Below are 18,893 nucleotides of genomic sequence, written 5' to 3'. Positions count from 1 at the left end.
TTCACAAATTTTATTCATCAGTTCACTTTTGAAAGCACCAGCTTGTTCACAGATAATTTGTGTAGGTACACCTATGCGAGAACATAAGTCCACCAAGATTCGAGCAATAGTTTGTGCTGATAGGTTGCTGATTGCGTAGGCCTCGATCCATCTACTAGCTTGACAGATGAATGAGATTATGTATTTCTTTTTAGACTTAGTTGGCAAAAGGTCCTAATACGTCCATTTGTAAATATTGGAACACCTGGTCTGGAATTTCCATGAGCTGCATTTCCACTTTTGTGCTGTCGGTCTGGCCCCCTGTTCGCTGACAATAATCACAGGAACTAACAGTCCTTGACCGTTTTGGTAACACCTGGCCAGTAAAAATGCTGAGAAATTCTGCTCAAAGTCTTTTGTATTCCAAGATGGCCACTGCCTGGGCTATCGTGGTCAATCTGCAGAATTTTCTCTCAGTACTCCTTTGGAATCACTAGCTGTTGAACTGGTTCCGCCTGTTCATTAGCTTTAGGAAAATATTCTTGGTACAAAAGACCATTCTGTCCCCACAAGAAGTTCACTTGTTGATGCACAGGTTGCACTGCATAACTATCGGCCTGTGCCCTCAAAGAATCTAAGGTAGGATCCTTCAACTGTTTTACTTTAAACTCAGCTGAACCCATTGGTATAGGTAAATCTTCTGGCTAAATCTTTGACTTGGCCGTACTATCAGGTTCGTCCACAAGAGGCTGCTGTTGCATTACTTGTCCATCTGAATGCTCCTCCGAGAAATCATCAGGTGTAACTTGCTGCATTGTTTTGCTTTGAGAACGTGTTACTACTTGTACTGTAGCTGATTTTAAAGTGTGTTGGTGGTTTAAAAATGCCAAATCATTTCCTAACAAAAAATCAGGTTTGCCTTCATGGACTAACAAATATTTGGGACCTTTCCAATTCTTGTAACTTATTTGTACATAGATAAGTGGTACATGTCGCAAACACGGGTTCGAAAACTCACGTGTAAGCTTGGACAGAGAGCAATCAGGAGTTTGCACATGCTAAAATGGGCTGAGTGAGTCCAATCTCAGCTAGCTTTGATACAACACTCCTTCTCGCAGGTCTGCCCACATAAGAACACCCTGGTACTCTCAGATATTATTGTGAAAAGGTCAAGTGGGCTTTGTAGTCCTTAGACTTAACTTGCACCACTGACAGGACTCTAAGTAAGCTAGGCCGAGGCAGCACTCTCAGATGACCCTATGACAAGTGTACTGTTCAGAAAACCAATTGAGTTTTATAATCTTTATTTTATTAAAGAAAAAGCATGTTACTAAGTATCAAAGCCAAATTAAACCAAAACAAATAAACTAGCATTGTGCTGTTTAGTTACACAGATGTAGTGAGGCAAAGAAAACATGAAAAATATAAAAGAGTTCAAAAACCTTACAAAAACACAAAAAGCCATTAAAAAGAATAAAAACAGTTCCACTCCAGTAATTCATTAGTAAAAACAAAATAATCCAAATAGGTTATAAAAAGGCTATAGTCCTCAGTGATCCTATAGAATAAAAATCCCTTAACAAAAGTAAAAATCCCTTATATGTCCCATAGTCCTTAGAAAAGAAAAATCCAGTAAATATACCATAGTCCTTACAAAATTACAAGAGCATAGTCCATATGGAGTATTCCAAGAAAAGAAGTTCATAAAGAATATTCCATAGGTAACAGTCCATAGAAAATAGTCCATGCACAGTCCTTAGGAAAAATCCCATAAGTCCAAAAGTAATCCAGCAAAGCATAGGAACCAGTCCATGTAGGTAGGCCACAAGTCTGTCTCGAAAGACATTAGGGTGAGTCCCAAATGGCTGAAGAGTAGGTCACGAATGACTGAAAGGTCGGTCTTGGAAAGACAAAGTCCATAGAGAAAAAGTTCCTTTTTCAAGAGTAACTGGCAAGGGCTTAATGCACCTTCCCACGATGTCATCCAATCAGAGTTCGTTACTAGGCAAACAGTCCTGTTACATCACATGACTTCCTTCCCATACGCACCAGATGTTATTTGGGTTTTCTGTGGTTTATCAAAGAGTCACAACAATTCCCATCTATCTAATCACACCGAGTCCTTTCTCAGGCTTTCAGAATAACATTTTCTCTGCTCGCCTAGAAAACAACTTGTCAGCATAGCAAAGATACTTTATACAAAGAAACAAAATGGAACCTCTCTGGCTCATTTCATAATTAGAAAACCCATATGCCTTAAAAGATTTTAACTCAAAAACCCATCTCATCACAGTACAAATCTCTTGATTACTTCACCAGACCCATAGGTTCTCACAGGACATTGCAGGTTATTCAAAATCAGTTCCGGATCTACAAAACGTTTATTAACTGAAGAAATATCTGCAGCTGTGTCGCAAGAGGCATTTATACTCAAATCCCCCGAAGAAAAATGTAAAGTCACGGGCTCAGAAAAATTTTGCAATGTCCAGGATAATTGCTCCTCCAGTAGAATACAACTCGGGCCCATCACAGAAAACTTTTCCCCTGAGGGTGTGTTCTGATTTACCATAGTTGAAATCTGGGCTACCCGTAAACCCATTAACCTTGGCACAATCTTTGGTACAGCTGCTTGCATTCCACTGGCTTGAGAAGAAGTAGAATTTAGGTTGACTTCTTCCTGTCTCTGGATAGGAAAAATGCTTGGTTGATTTATTACTTGCTGTTCTGCTGGTATCCATTTATTCTCTTGTGGCGTAGCACTAATATAATTCACTTTTGGGGTCGTTTGCTTGAATTTCCGTGGTGCAGGTATGGGTGTCTTGCCAACTGGCTTCTTATCTTGGCTAGCTGGTACAGACAGTCTTGGGCAATCTTTTCTTAAATGGGCTCCTCCGCATTGGAAACAAGCAAGGGGTGACTTAGTCTGGCTAGGGGCCATGCTTCTGTGCTCCCCAGGGAAGGATTGTCTCGGTTCCTGCACAACTGGCTTCTTAGCATCATATTGGCTCTGCCTTCTAGGCACTTCTGGAATAGGCTTAACTCTGGTGGTAGTTTCACTCCTCTTAAAGGAAATTATTTCATCAGTTTTTAAAGCCAATGTCTGTATATCAGTACAATTTTTCTCCAACAAACTACTTTTTAGCTCTGGGGGTACCAAATTTAAAAAATGTTCCATGTACAGCAGCATTCTCAAGTCCTTGAATGTGCTGACTTTGGCAGCTTCTAACCAACGGTCGCCTAACAACTCTATCTGATCTGCCAAAGCAGAAAAACTCATTTGAGGGGTCTTTCTTAATTTTCTGAATTGTTGACATAGCAGTTCCGGAGTAAAACTCCCTCTTTGGTAAACTAGGAGTTTAAACTGTTCCCAAGTTAAGTCTTGACTGGAAACTCGGGCTAAAAGGGTGGCTAATTCTCCAGAGACTTGAGATCGTAGAACTTTTAAATACAAATGTTTTGGCACATTCAGATCTTCACAGGAAAGTTCAAAAAGTGACAAAAAATGAAAATAAATCATCCCCTTCCTGGTAATAAGGCAAGTTTCTTCTATCAATATTCCCTACAGAGTCTTTGGCCTGCTGTTTCTCAGCAATTTCCCTCTGCAAAAGATTCAATTTCATCTCGTGGCATTTTCTTGCTTGGAGCTCACTAGCTGTATGCACGTTCACCCATTGTTTCTGGCAACCCAATAAATCAGCCATCATTTCTGCTAACTTATTCTCCAGAGTTGACCTGTCTGCAGCATTGATGTCAGCCTCTGCCGTTCTCATCTGTGCCTGTATTCCTTCACCAGGAATTTCTTTGGTAGGCAGGCCCGTTTGAACTGCCTCGCCTACGTCCCCTTCTTCCTCTGAATCATCTACTTCCCATAACTTCGACCATGTGGCATCTGGATCGTTCGCCAGAATCCTCTGGACGGTGTTTTCTTTTTGGTGAGGCAATAATTTGCCAGTTTGTAATCCACTAGGTAATTGGAAAGAAGCATTTCTAGTTTCTTTGGGCAACTGTCCTTTTACTCTTTCAGACACAAATTGGGCATCTGGGCGTTTTAAGAGCCCTCTGCCTCTGACTGACTCCGTCATAGTACTTTGCTCCATTGCTTCCAAAATCTCTTTGTCTACAGTTAGCTCAGGCAGCGAGGAACGCCTGCTAAAAGCCATTTTTTCTCTCTGCAGCTGGTGCCAAAGCACTTAGCTTAGAGTAGAAGCTGTAAAACAATAAATCTGTCAGCTTGACAGAGACTACCAATTCCCTCAGGAATCTGTCTTTTAGATTCTGGTTTAGGGTTGGAAATTTTTTAAACTATATTTAATTTCTTGTTCTATCCTGTTTGGCTTCTGATAGACTCCAGCTACTTAAAGCAAACAACAAAATCTTGTCACTCTGTCATCTTGATGACTAGAGCTTGCACTTTAGAACAGCAACTGACTGTTCCTACTAAACCACTGAACTACTGGAAGAATCTCTCCTAGCATCGGCCTAAACCTTATGCAAGGGAAATTTCTCCAGTCATAAACCAATTACTAGGCACAAGAGCCAGATTTCACACTGCAGACATGCGAACACCGTCTGCCTCCATAAAACAATTAACAGCACTATTTAGCCCTTAAGCAAAGCACGTGTTTACGATCCGATGCAGCCACCATGCCATAAAACAATTAACTAGCACCTTAAGCAAGGCACGTGGTTAAGATCCCACCGCTGACACCATGTCAGAAAAGGCAAGCTTCCAAAGAAACTGCTTTTCCACAGAACAGAGAGGGTCCAGAATGATCAGCTCCTTATCAGGCAAAACTGGGTCCATTAATTTTACCCTAGGGCTGCTGAATCATTCTTTGTCCCAAGTCTGACCCAATTTAACAAAGAACAAAACACATACAGGAGTTCTAGGAGATCTAATCATCCTAGTACTCTTTAATATGTAGGACCCCAAATTGGTAGCATGAACGTGACCTGATTAAACACATCAATTTAAAGTAGCTAATTAACTATTGTAGCTCATGGTCTATCTAAGAAGCCAACTTCCAGACATTTAGCATTTTCTTATTTTATTAGAAAAATAGAATTTAGAAAGAAATTAGTTTAAAGAAACTAAACAAGACATCTTTACATAATCATTCATTTCCAAACCCCAGCCATCACCAAAAGATATAATTCCTCTACAAAAAAACGAAAATAACAAACAACTAACTACATTTTCAATAAAACTAGAGATTCTATTAGGTAGAGTTTAATCTTACTGTCCATTCCAAAAATAAAGTTTCTGAGTCTTTCTTCAGATGTTCATCCTTCCATGCTGGAAAGTCTTCTCTCTTCCATCCTGCTCTTCTTTTCCTCTCTCGTCCCATAAATCTTAAATAAAGAATTATGTCCTTGCTCCGTCTGGGCTAAGATAGTTGCTTAGCAACAAGATAAAGGTCACCTTGGTCTGCACAGAGCTTTTGCAAACTGACCTTGGACATCTCTCTAACTTACACACAGTAATCAAATGGATTTCTAGACTAACTTTGTCACTATAAAGTAAATCTATTTAACTTTCATAAGCAAGTTCATCACAATTTATGCAGGCTAAACACTGCATTGGAGCTAGGTACATTTATCTGACCATGGAAGGATAGAAATCTGAGTAAACCTTGAGCTGGCTACCTGGGATTAAACCCCAGGTCATGAGCAGAGTTTTGTTCTTCTTTTGTTAGTGCGTGAGCATGTGGAAAATTCAGGCAGAGTAACTTCAAGGTTCTTGTGGCAAAATGACTCACACAGACATGATCAGCTTCTTCCACCACCATACGTGTATTTACAGGATCTTTACAAGTATACAGAGCGACAGCATGACACCATGAATTCATCAGTATAGCAGGAATACATCTTATGTGCACTGTCTACATATATACACTTATGCATCTGGCTGTGTCCAGTCAGCACAGATGTTGCATCATCTTTGAGCCAGCCCGCCTGAGGTCACTGTGACTCGACATTTTGACACACCTGAACATCATGGCTTCTCATTATTACATTTGTTCTGCTCAGGCCTGTAAATTTTATATTCTGACAATACAGCACTTCAACCACTGTACCACAAAGCTCCTGCACCTTATGTTTAAAAAATAATAAATATACATATACAATAATAAATATACATATACATATACATATACATACATACACACACACATATCTATCTTTCTATCTATCTATATCTATATCTATATCTATATCTATATCTATCTATCTATCTATCTATCTATCTATCTATCTATCTATCTATCTATCTATCTATCTGTCTATCTATCTATCTATACATACATACATACATACATACATACATACATACATACATACATACATACATACATACATACATACATACATACATACATACATACATACATACATACATACAGAGAGATGTGTGTATAATCCTGTTACATACAGCACTGATGTTACCTGTCTGTCATGGGTTTGGAGGGAAAGTTCCATCCTATGGGGAGTGGAAGGCGGGACATCAGGAGGAGGGGCTGTACTGTGTATATATGTGGAGCTTGTGTGAAGAAGTTGGGAGGAGCTGGAGGAGAGCTGAGAGAAGAAGCTGGTGTGGGAGTCTGTGTGTCAGACAGGGTACTACTGTGTGTCAGTCAGTACCAACCTGATAGGTTCAGGTGTCTGTATGGTTAGCCAGAACTGATAGGTTCAGGGTCTGTGCTTTATTTAAAGGTGTTCTGTGTGAACCAAACTGGTGTATGTGTGATTGAGACTAAGCCACGTTACTGTATCTTATTCACTTGATCATTTTATTTTTCCCTGTGTGTTATTTAAATAAACCTTGTTCTTTTGTTTGGTAAAAATCCATCCCTGGTCTGTGTGACTCCTTACAGGGAATGGTTGGTGGCAGCTTAGTGAAACTGTGGCATATCCCAGTAGGTCTGGGGTTGTCACATTGATTGGTGTCCAGCGTGTGGGATACGACTGGTCCAGTTGTCCAGTGGTCCAGCAAAGCCTTGGCAAGTGTGCCCAGAGCAAGGGGGGTCTAGTCAGGGACAATCTGAGAGCGCGTAGGTAATCTTTTAGGCTTACCTCACGGGGAGGTACGCTAGTGGAAGAACGTGCCACCTCAGATTGGGGACTAGATTAGGGAGCTCTGAGGCAACCTGTTTTGGTGGGAAAAGGCTGAGGCAAAGCTGAGTGAAGTAGCAGTGATCTAGCCTGTCTGCTGAGAGGCCTAGCAGAGGGGGGTGGACTCTGGCTGGCAACAGTAGCAAGTTAGTGCTGAAGAACAGCAGCAATCTATAGAAGGCTGGTTCTGAGGCAAAAGAGGAAAAAAAAGTGGTCGCTTTATTTTGAGGCTTGACTTTTGAAAGCAGCCTGTTCTGGGGGGGGATTATGCCCTTGACTCGAAGCCAAATGGCAGAAATGGGTGAAGTGAGGGAACCCCAGGTGGACCAAGGTTCTGAGGATGAATTTGGCTCAGTGCAGGATGAGAGCACGGGAGAACAGAACCCAGAACTCAGGAAAATGCTCATAGCCCAACAGCATGAACTGAGGATGAGGCAATTGGAAAGAGAAGAAAGAAGGGAGGAAAGGGAAAGGCAAAGACAATTTGAATTGGAGAGGGAGAGAGAGAAAATTTCTCTGGAAAAAGAAAGGATGGCATTTGAGTTAAAAAAATTGGAAATGATGAACCAGAACAATAATAACAATAGGGATTCTGAGGGGGGCCAATTGTCTAAAACTGACCTGAAGAAATTCCCTGTATACCACAAGGGAGATTGCCCTGAGGTGTTCTTTTCCCTCATGGAAAGAGCGTTTGTGGACTTCTCAGTAAGGGAAACTGAGAAGATGACCATCATGCGATCTTTAATCAGTGGCAGCCTGGCAGAAGTCTATGCAGAGATGCCAGAGGAACTGCTGAAAAATTTTGCAGAGTTTAAAAAACTGGTGTTTGCCAGACATGGGATAAATGCGGAACAGCTGAGGCAAAGATTCAGGTCACTCACCAAGAAACCAGAGCAGACTTTTACCCAAGTGGGGGCCCAACTGGTGAGGCTGCTAGAGAAATGGCTATCTCAGGAGGGGACGGAGACCTTCCAGCAGCTCAAAGACTTGATAGCGCTGGAACAGTTTTATTCAGTCCTGCATGGGGAACTGAAGTTCCAGGTGAGGGAAAGGAAACCGAAATCTGTGGCAGAAGCGGCCGAGATCGCAGATTTTATTTCCCAAATAAGAAAGCCCTTAGGTGAGGGGAAATCTGTAGGTAAACCCAAGGAAACCTACAGCAAGTACTCTCAGGGACCAGGGAAAAACCAGCAAGTGGGAGGGGCCCATGGGGAAGGGAAGCCCTCAGACATGAAACAAAGACCTCAGATTTTGGAGGGAAAACCAAAACCAGATGAGAAAGACTCAAAATACAGCAGAAAGTGTTATTTCTGTCAAGGAAAGGGCCATCTAATCTCAGAGTGTGAGAAATTAAAGCAGCTAAAAGGAAATGTGCCTCATGATTTGAGTGGAACCAAGCCAAAAGCTGTGTTCTGTGTCCAGAAAGAGCAAAGCTCCTTGTCACTGAGGGAGCCTGTTGCCATGGCTACTCAATCTGGAACAGATACTTCTGCTGATCAGGCTGAGGAAAATGGTCCGCTTGTGGAGGTCAAGCGCTGCTTGCTAGTGAGAACAGATTCGCAGTTGTTTGAAACCGCAGGGGTTGACGTAGGAATACTTGACCATCAGTATAGGGGGCTGAGGGATACTTGTTCCCAGGTGACCCTGTGCCATCCAGATATTATTCCTAGGGAGTATATAATCCCAAATGAGAGCATGAAGGTGGCAGGGATTGAGGGGCAGGTGATCTCACTGCCAGTAGCAGAGATACCTGTGAACTTTCAAGGCTGGAGGGGAGTTTGGCGGCTAGCGATTTCATCGACTCTGCCAGCAGCCGTGCTCGTGGGAAATGACCTGGCTGAACATGTGAAACGGGTGCTAGTGATTACACGCTCACAAGCCACCACGGGGACAGTTCAGGGGGGTACTGATGAGCCCGAGACGGAAGCAGAGGGGAGTTCCGAAGCTGTGGTGGAAACCTTAACCACAGACAGCCGATTTGGCCAAGAGCAAAAGGCAGACGCCACTCTCCAAAAGTGTTTTGAACAGGTGACAGACGCCCAGCTAACACCTGAAACCCCAGTGAGATTTCGCGAGGAAAAGGGAATTTTATATAGAGAGACCCTGAGGAATATCTCAAAAGGGGGAGATGGGATCAGAAGTCAGCTGGTGGTACCTGAAAAGTATCGCCCCATGATCTTAAAAAGGGGGCACTCTGACATGTTTGCTGCGCACTTAGGGGTGAACAAAACACAGCAGAGAATCACACAGAATTTTTACTGGCCTGAAATAGGGAAGCAGATCAAGGAGTTCTGTAAGCAATGTGATGTGTGTCAGAGGCAGGGGAATAACCGTGACAGGACCAAAGCAAAGTTGTGCCCTTTGCCTGTGATTGACACTCCGTTCAAATGTATAGGGGTGGATATTGTGGGACCTTTGCCCAAGGCCACAAAGAGGGGGAACAGGTTCATTCTCACCATTGTGGACCATGCCACGAGGTACCCTGAAGCCATTCCCTTGACTAACATTGAAACCAACACAGTGGCAGATGCCTTGGTGGGGTATATGTCCAGGATGGGATTTGACTCAGAAATAATCACAGATTTGGGCGCATCGTTTACATCGAAGCTCATGAAACGGTTATGGCAAATCTGTGGAATTAAACACAAGGAAACCACTGCCTATCACCCTGAAAGTAATGGGTTAACGGAGAAGTTCAATGGGACTCTGATGCGCATGATTAGGGCTTACTTGGCAGAGAATCCAAACAATTGGGACCAGAAGCTGCAATCCCTTTTGTTTGCTTATCGATCAGTGCCACAAGCCAGTACCGGGTTCAGTCCGTTTGAACTTTTGTTTGGGAGAAGGGTGAAAGGGCCCCTTGATTTGATCAAACAAAATTGGGAGCAGATCACCCAGGATGACCCACAAGACGTTGTGACATACATAGACACCTTGAGGAATGACCTAAAGAGAAACCTAGAGCTAGCAGCAGAAAACCTGCAAGCTCAGAAGGTCAGAAAGAAAGCTTGGGATGACCAGGAAGGCAGGGAGAGGCACTTTAACCCAGGGGAGGGAGTGCTTTGGCCCAGGCCCTGCAAAGAGAACAAACTGCAGCTGGGTATCCCAGAAACAAAATATTTGGGTCACATAGTAGGGGGAGGAGTGATCAAACCCCTAGAGGCCAAGATAGAAGCAGTTCGTGATTGGCCTAGACCCAACACCAAGAAAAAAGTCAAATCATTTCTTGGGTTGGTGGGCTACTACAGAAAGTTCATCCCGAGGTTTAGCGAGATTGCGGCTCCGCTGACCGATCTGACGAGGAAGAAGACTGATGACCGTATCCCGTGGACCAGCGACTGTGAGGAGGCGTTCCAGAGGTTGAAGGAGGCCCTCATCAACTATCCAGTGCTGCGTGCTCCAGACTTCGACCGGGAGTTCATCATCTACACCGATGCGTCTAACAGCGGGGTAGGAGCAGTTCTTTGCCAGGAGGATGAGAATGGTGACCAGCATCCAGTGTCCTACCTGAGTAGGAAACTCCAGAAAGGTGAGAGACATTTGGCAACCGTGGAAAAGGAGTGCCTGGCCATAGTCTACGCGATCCAGAAGGCCAAGCCTTACATCTGGGGAAGACATTTTATTCTGTGCACTGACCATTCACCACTGCAATGGTTAAAGACAATGAAAACCCACAATAGTAAACTTATGAGGTGGGCTTTAAACCTGCAGGACTATGATTTTGAAGTGAAGGTGGTCAGAGGGTCAGTGAACTGTGTTGCTGACGCCTTGTCAAGAAGACCCGAAGAATGAAGACGGCGAAAGAAACATGGACTATGTATATATTTTGGTGACCAAAGGTTAAATGTACTTGTTTATTAAACATGCCTGGTTTGTATGAATAAAGGTAACTTGATGTATTGTAAATGGTAAATGTTTAAATGACTAATTGATATGTTTATCCTAGAGTAAGTATGGTATTGTATGTTATTGTATAAATGTTTTTGTATGTTTTGGAACCAGGTTGTTTTTTGGAGAAAAGCACTTTAGCTTTCCCCCTACAAAACAACTTATAAAGAGGGGAGGTGTTACATACAGCACTGATGTTACCTGTCTGTCATGGGTTTGGAGGGAAAGTTCCATCCTATGGGGAGTGGAAGGCGGGACATCAGGAGGAGGGGCTGTACTGTGTATATATGTGGAGCTTGTGTGAAGAAGTTGGGAGGAGCTGGAGGAGAGCTGAGAGAAGAAGCTGGTGTGGGAGTCTGTGTGTCAGACAGGGTACTACTGTGTGTCAGTCAGTACCAACCTGATAGGTTCAGGTGTCTGTATGGTTAGCCAGAACTGATAGGTTCAGGGTCTGTGCTTTATTTAAAGGTGTTCTGTGTGAACCAAACTGGTGTATGTATGATTGAGACTAAGCCACGTTACTGTATCTTATTCACTTGATCATTTTATTTTATTTTATTTTATTTTTTGGATTTTTAACAGACCTACTGGGATATGCCACAGTTTCACTAAGCTGCCACCAACCATTCCCTATAAGAAGTCACAGAGACCAGGGATGGATTTTTAACTAACAAAGGAATAAGGTTTATTTAAATAACACACAGGGAAAGTAAAATGATCAAGTGAATAAGATACAGTAACGTGGCTTAGTCTCAATCATACATACACCAGTTTGGTTCACACAGAACACCTTTAAATAAAGCACAGACCCTGAACCTATCAGTTCTGGCTAACCATACAGACACCTGAACCTATCAGGTTGGTACTGACTGACACACAGTAGTACCCTGTCTGACACACAGACTCCCACACCAGCTTCTTCTCTCAGCTCTCCTCCAGCTCCTCCCAACTTCTTCACACAAGCTCCACATATATACACAGTACAGCCCCTCCTCCTGATGTCCCGCCTTCCACTCCCCATAGGATGGAACTTTCCCTCCAAACCCATGACAGACAGGTAACATCAGTGCTGTATGTAACAAATCCCTCCCCCTTGTGTTTGTTTATTTGTTTGTTTTTTGCTGCTGTTGTTTTTTGAAAATATATAGATACAGTACCAGTTGGGCTGACCAGTAGGGGGCCACTCAATTCCCTGGCTATTAAATATTGCAATTAAACAACAATTAAAACCAAACAGCCCAAATTATGGGAGAGGTTGTTTTTTTTAGCACTGTTAACACACCTGCCTATAACTATGCACACCCATAAGGAAAATAAAACACTTACATAAATAAAATTATCTGACTCTATTGTCATCTTAACCATTTATTTATTTATTTATTTATTTATTTATTTATTTATTTATTTATTTATTTATTTATTTATTTATTTATTTATTTATTTATTTATTTATTTATTTGAATTAAATATGCAATTGACACCTACATTTAATACCTAAGGAAACTGTTAAGTGACAGAGAAAATTAAATTGACATCTGAGTAATCCATTCCTAAACCTCCCCACCACCCCAGCAAGCAGCAAGGCTGGTGGAGGGATAGCTCAAAACTCACTTCCCTCAACAAAAGACCCAGGACTTAACAATAGGAAGGAAACAATTGATAATAATAAGGAACAAAATAAAGAATGACATAAAAGACTTAACAATCTGCAGGGTCACAGGTATGTAGGATATTCAAAAGCCAGCCATGTGGGAGAAAACGAAACCGCTTTGCTTGCCCAGCTGAATGGCTCAACCCTTTGCTCACTCAAGCGGCAAAGAGGAATGAGCTGGAGATATGAAGCCTTCTTAAAAGCTCCACACCCCCTCCCTTTTGGAAGCAGCGTCAGCCGTGTGTGATGCCAGTTTCCAGTCAGGAGGGCAAAGCCTCCCCACCACAGGATTCTGCATCACGATGGAGAGGAAATTTTCTAGGTCAACAGAAGAGAGGTGGAAGTGGGTCCGTGGTCTCCTCCCAATGGGTCACTGCTAGGCATATGAAAATCTGTCAGTCATTTTCATGCTTCTCAGAATTCCATTAAAATCCATTTTGGGGTGTGTGTGATACTTTCCCCCCTTCTGCATGGAAATCTGTGCATTTTTTCTAGGAATGCAAACCAATATTATATTTTCCCCTGTAAAATGGTATTATATTTTTTCTTGTTCTTTGGAAACTTTCTGTTCTCAGGTAGATAATTCTTTCTTGCCTCCTCCTTTATTTAAGAAGTGTAAAATTGCTCTCCTTGTCCTATGAAAATGTGAGGCATTTTCTGGAGCTCTTGAGAAAGGAGAAGACACTGGTTTTCTGCAGACATTTTGAGCAAAATATGGAAATCCTGACACAAAAAAGTATTTATTGGGTTTTTTCTGCCCTGTTGGCCTTATGTAGAATGTTAAGAGATGCTTCTATTGCTTAGCAGAGGATGGCATATATAAAATTCAAAGATGTGTCAGTGAATGAATTCCTAATGCAATGGCTGACATTGTTAGGTGGTGCTCTGCTGTTACCAGAGTAGGTGTGAAGACAGAATTGGTAAGGTTTGGTTGGTAGGAGGGCCTTGTCCCTGTTTATGCATTCTTGTTATGTTGCTGTAGGGCAAACTGATCGTTCTTCACAGAAGATAATAAATAGACCTGATATCTGAACTGGAAACACACAAAAGCATTAGAATAACTTAATGTCGAAAGTCCTGCCACTTATCTCAAAGAAACACATTCATAAATGCCAGTTTATAAGCAACAGTTTGAATGAAGAATGTGGCCAAAATCCCCTTATACTGTACAGCTGCACAAATGGCATAACTTTTGGAGGCAAATCTCTCCAAGTTAAGAAATCACCATAGATGTTGCCAGTTGAATGCTGAGTCAGAAAACTTAGGCTACAGTCACACTGGCAATAAGAACCACATTAAAGTGTTGTTTAAATCCATTTAAATTTTATCGTTCACATAATACAAGGGTGAAATCGATTTATATGGGCTGCAAAGTGAGGTGTTTTTTTCCAAATGGCCAGTAGAGGCTTTAAAAAAAAAAAACTTCACTCCTAAAATTGATTCAATTCAATGTGGTTTTGTGGAAATGAGTCAATTTCAGCAGTCTAGATGTCTAAACTGATTTCAGTTGCCAGAAATAAAATCTATTTCCATTCAGTACATGTGAACACAGACACCAGTTTGAATATCACATGGCTTGGACCTGATTTTTAAAAAGCTTGAACAAATAAAATTGATTCAAATTGCCTGTGTGACCACAGCCTTTGCATCAACAGATGTCTACAGTGATTTCTTAAGACAATTTTCCTCTTTAAGTTGTGCTATGTCAGCATAGACAAGAGGACTAGGGTCAATGTCTCCTTAGCACAACACGTATCTTCACAAAGTAGGATTTTTTTTGCAAGTTTTTGGTATAGCATAAACCTTTCCTCCAAAAAAAGGATTATAAGGTGCAGCATGTCATCCCTAGTTTTAGTCAAAAAAGACTGGATAACCCAGTGGTTTCAATGATTTAATACAGAACTGGAGGTTGAGAGTTCAATCCCCCACTGTGTCTCCTGTGAGTAGAGCCAGCCTAAGTTTCAATTTTTGCAGCCTGATGATGTAGATAGGATCCTTGGACTTGTGAAGGCTACCACTTGTCTGCTACTCCCTTGCCCATTCTGGCTTATAAAAGCTGGCAGAGAGGGACTGGCTGAGTCGGTCCAAGGGGTGGTGAATGCCTCTTTGCAGCAGAAGAGGATCCCAACTTGCTTGAATGAGGCAATAGTAAGAATGTGATTGAAAAAACCCTCATTGGGCCCCACAGTACTGAATAATTACCAACCAGTCTCTAATATCCCATTCTTGGGCAAAGTGCTTGAGTGGGTTGTGGTTTCTTAGCTCTGGGAGTTCCTGGGTGAGACAGATTATCAAGATCCATTTCAATCTGGCTTCAGGCCTAGGTAATGGGACAGAGACTGCTTTAGTTGCCTTGGTGGATGGGTTATGCTGGAGAAGGGGAGTGTGTCCCTGTTGTTTCTGCTAGACCTCTCAGACTTTCTGGGATGGGACTTGGAGGCACTGCTTTACAGTGGCTCTGGTCCTTCCTGGAGGGGAGAACCCAGTAGGTGATACTGGGGGACTCTTGTTCGACACCTTGGCCTTTGGCTTCTAGTGTTCCTCAGGGATCTATGCTATTAACATCTGTCCTCTATGCTATTTAACATCTACATAAAACTATTGGGAGATGTCATCCAGAGTTTTGAGGTTCGGTGTCACCAGTATGCTGATGACACCCAACTCTATCTCTCCTTTCCCTCTAAATCCAAGGAAGCTGACTCAGTTCTAAATCAATATCTGGTGTCAGTAATGGAGTGGATGAAGGCAAATAAACTGAAACTTAATCCATACAAGACAGAGGTGCTCTTGGTCAGTCAAAAACCAGATCAAGGAATAGGGTTACAGGTCCAAGCATCGAAAAAACCACATCTCCCTCTAATGAGCCTGATAGATGTTAAAATCATTAGGGAGGCCTCTCTCTCAGTCCCACCACCCTCACAGGTGTGCTTGGTGGGGAGACGGGAAAGGGCCTTCTCTGTTGCTGCTCCCAGACTCTGGAACTCCTTCCCATGGGAAGGTAGGTTGGCAGCATCTTTGCTGTCCTTCTGCAGGCAAGCAAAAACCATTATCTTCTGGCAGGCTCTTCCTTAGTGACTGGTGGTTTGAGAGAGTTTTTTTTTTAATTCAACAGATTTTGTTTATTTGACAGTGCTACAATTAAATGTTAAAACTTCCTGAAACTTAAATAACTATAACCAATGTGCATGCAAGGACAACCAAGCAAAGCAATCGAGAATTATTAAAAATATTTATCTGTTTATTAGATTTGTATAACACCCCGTTCGTGTGAAAGCACTAATGGACTGTTGTGCTCTGTTGTTTTAAATGTGTTTCAATATTGATCTTAGTTACCATTTTAATATAATACTTTTTTTTTATTTAATTTATATGCCGCCCACTCTACCCAGAGGTCTCTGGGCGGCTTACAATAATTAAAATTCAGTACAATAAAATGATTAAAATACAATTAAAATACAATTAAAATACAATTAAAATTGCCATCATCAGGACCCACAGTTGTTATTTCAATTAAAAGCCTTCTGGAACAGGAAGGTTTTGACCTGGCGCCGAAATGTCGTCAAGGTCGGCGCCAGACGGATTTCAGTTGGGAGGGCGTTCCATAGTCTGGGGGCAGCTGCCGAGAAGGCCCTTTGTCTACAAGCCATCCCTCTTACCTCTTTGAGGGATGGCTCTTTCAAAAGGGCCCCCTGGCTAGATCTTAACTGCCGGGTAGGCTCATATGGAAGGAGGCGGTCCTTCAAGTATCCAGGGCCCAAGCCATTTAGGGCTTTATATGTCAAAACAAGCACTTTGAATTGGGCTCGGGCAGCAACTGGTAACCAATGTAAATTGAACAGAATCGGCTTGATGTGATCTCTAGCGGCTCCACCACTCACCAGCCGCGCAGCTCGATTCTGGACCAGTTGCAGTCGCCGGACCGTCTTCAAAGGCAGCCCCACGTAGAGCGCATTGCAATAATCTATACAAGATGTTACCAGTGCGTGTGTAACTGTCATGAGACTCCGCTTGTCCAGGTAGGGCCGCAGCTGGTATAATTTCCGCAGCTGAAGGAAGGCGCCTCTGGCCACCGAGTCCACCTGGGCTTCCAAAGTCAGACTGGGGTCCAGGAGCACCCCCAGGCTGCGAACCCTGTCCCTTAGGGGGAGTGTAACCCCATTCAGGGCAGGGAAATGGCCCTCCAACCTGTCCGGCAAAGCACCCACTAACAGCATTCCGTCTTGTCTGGATTGAGTTTCAATTTATTAACCCTCATCCAGTCCATTATCAGGTCCAGACACGAGTTCAGTACAGAAACCGCCTCACCTGGATTGGTGGAAAACGAGAGGTAGAGCTGAGTGTCGTCAGCATATTGCTGACTCCTCAGCCCAAACCTCCTGATGACCTCTCCCAGCGGTTTCATGTAGATGTTAAACAGCATGGGGGACAGTATCGAGCCCTGAGGAACCCCATGACATAAATGCCATGGGGCAGAGCAACTGTCCCCCAGCACCACCCTCTGGACATGGTCAGCTAGGAAGGAGCGGAACCACCATAAAACAGTGCCCCCAACTCCTAACCCAGCCAGCCTATCCAGAAGGACACCATGGTCGATGGTGTTGAAAGCCGCTGAGAGGTCCAGGAGTATCAACAGGGTCACACTCCCCCTGTCTCTCTCCCGGCAAAGGTCATCGTACAGGGCGACCAAGGCAGTCTCTGTACCAAAACCCGGCCTGAAACCTGATTGAAATGGATCCAGAAAATCCGTTTCATCCAGCAGCGCCTGGAGTTGCCCGGCCACAACCCGCTCCAACACCTTGCCCTAATAAGGGAGGTTCGCCACTGGTCGGTAGTTAACCACCAGCCTTGGGTCCAGGTTAGGCTTTTTAAGGAGTGGTCGAATTACCGCCTCTTTCAAGGCGGTAGGGACCACTCCCTCTCTCAAAGAGGCGTTCACGGCCTCCTGGACCCAGGTGCGAACCCCCCTGGCAGAACTTCCGATTAGCCAAGATGGGCAAGGGTCGAGCAGCGTGGTGGTAGAACAGACAGATCCAAGCACCTTGTCCACATCCTCGGGTCTCAACAATTGAAACTCATCCATTAAAGTTTGACCTAAGCACGGCACACTGGACACATCTTCCGATTTTGCAGTAACAGTGGAGTCCAGCCCACTGCGAATCTGAGCGATTTTTTCCTCAAAATGAATAGCAAACTCATCACAGCGAGCTGATGAGCAGTCCGGGACCTCCACCGGGTTTCCCGGTTGAAGAAGATCCCGGACCACCCGAAACAGCTCTGCTGGACGACATTCTGAGGAAGCAATGCGGCTGGAGAAATATTGCCGTTTCGCCAGCCGTATTGCCATGAAATAGGCCCGATAATGGGCTCTAAGTCGTGTTCGATCGGATTCCCAGCGGGACTTCCTCCATCTGCGCTCCAGCCGTCTCCCCTCTCGCTTCATCGCCCGCAGTTCAGAAGTATACCAAGGAGCTGTCTGGGCTCGGCGAGCAGGGAGAGGGTGCTTAGGCGCAATCGTGTCAACAGCCCGGGTCATCTCCCTATTCCATAGGGTGACCTGAGCTTCAACAGGAGCGCCGACCATATCAGACGGATAATCCCCCAGAGCATTCAGGAAACCATCCGGATCCATTAGTCTCCGGGGGCGGATCATCTTAATCGATCCCCCACCCTTGCAGAGGGAAGAAGAAGCTAATAGACTGAACTTGACCAGGAAGTGGTCTGACCATGACAATGGGGTCACAACCAGCCCCTCCACATCCAAACCACCACCTTCCAGTCCCGTTGAGAAAACCAGGTCCAAGGTATGGCCCTTCTCATGTGTCGGGCCGATGACACATTGAGACAGCCCCATGGTTGTCATGGTGGCCATGAAGTCCTGAGCCGCCCCAGTCAAGGCAGCCTCGGCATGGATGTTGAAGTCTCCCAGCACCAACAGCCTGGGAGTCCTCAACACCAGGTCCGAGACGACCTCCGTCAGCTCAGGTAGGGAGACTGTTGGTACGCAGCAGGGTGGGTGGTACACCAACAGAATCCCTAATCTGTCTCGTGAGCCCAACACACAATACAGGCCCTCAAGACCTCCTCTCAAAGGGATAGGAATCCTGGTCAAGGAGATAGAACTCCTATAGACTATAGCAACTCCCCCTCCCCGACCCTCCGAGCGACACTGGTGCTGGACTGAGTACCCAGGAGGACACAGCTGGGAGAGGGGGACACCACCTTCCTCTCCCACCCAGATCTCAGTAATGCACGCCAGGTCAGC

At 43.9% G+C, this 18,893-nt stretch overlaps 1 protein-coding gene across 1 annotated transcript in view; it reads left to right on the top strand.

The window, feature by feature from the left end:
* The first annotated feature begins 7,391 nt into the window (after positions 1-7,391).
* The window catches only part of LOC144583533 (uncharacterized), a 194,497-nt gene continuing 182,995 nt past the window's right edge, over positions 7,392-18,893 (top strand). Inside the window, exon 1 of the mRNA XM_078377436.1 lies at positions 7,392-7,526. The gene's annotated coding sequence lies outside the window, so the exon portion shown is untranslated. The remainder of the gene's footprint in view (positions 7,527-18,893) is intronic.

The sequence above is a fragment of the Pogona vitticeps genome, chromosome 6, assembly GCF_051106095.1.
Source record: "Pogona vitticeps strain Pit_001003342236 chromosome 6, PviZW2.1, whole genome shotgun sequence".
In the NCBI taxonomy this organism is placed as follows: domain Eukaryota; kingdom Metazoa; phylum Chordata; class Lepidosauria; order Squamata; family Agamidae; genus Pogona; species Pogona vitticeps.
The sequence above is the reverse complement of the archived record's forward strand: the minus strand, read 5'-3'. Positions and strand labels throughout refer to the sequence as shown.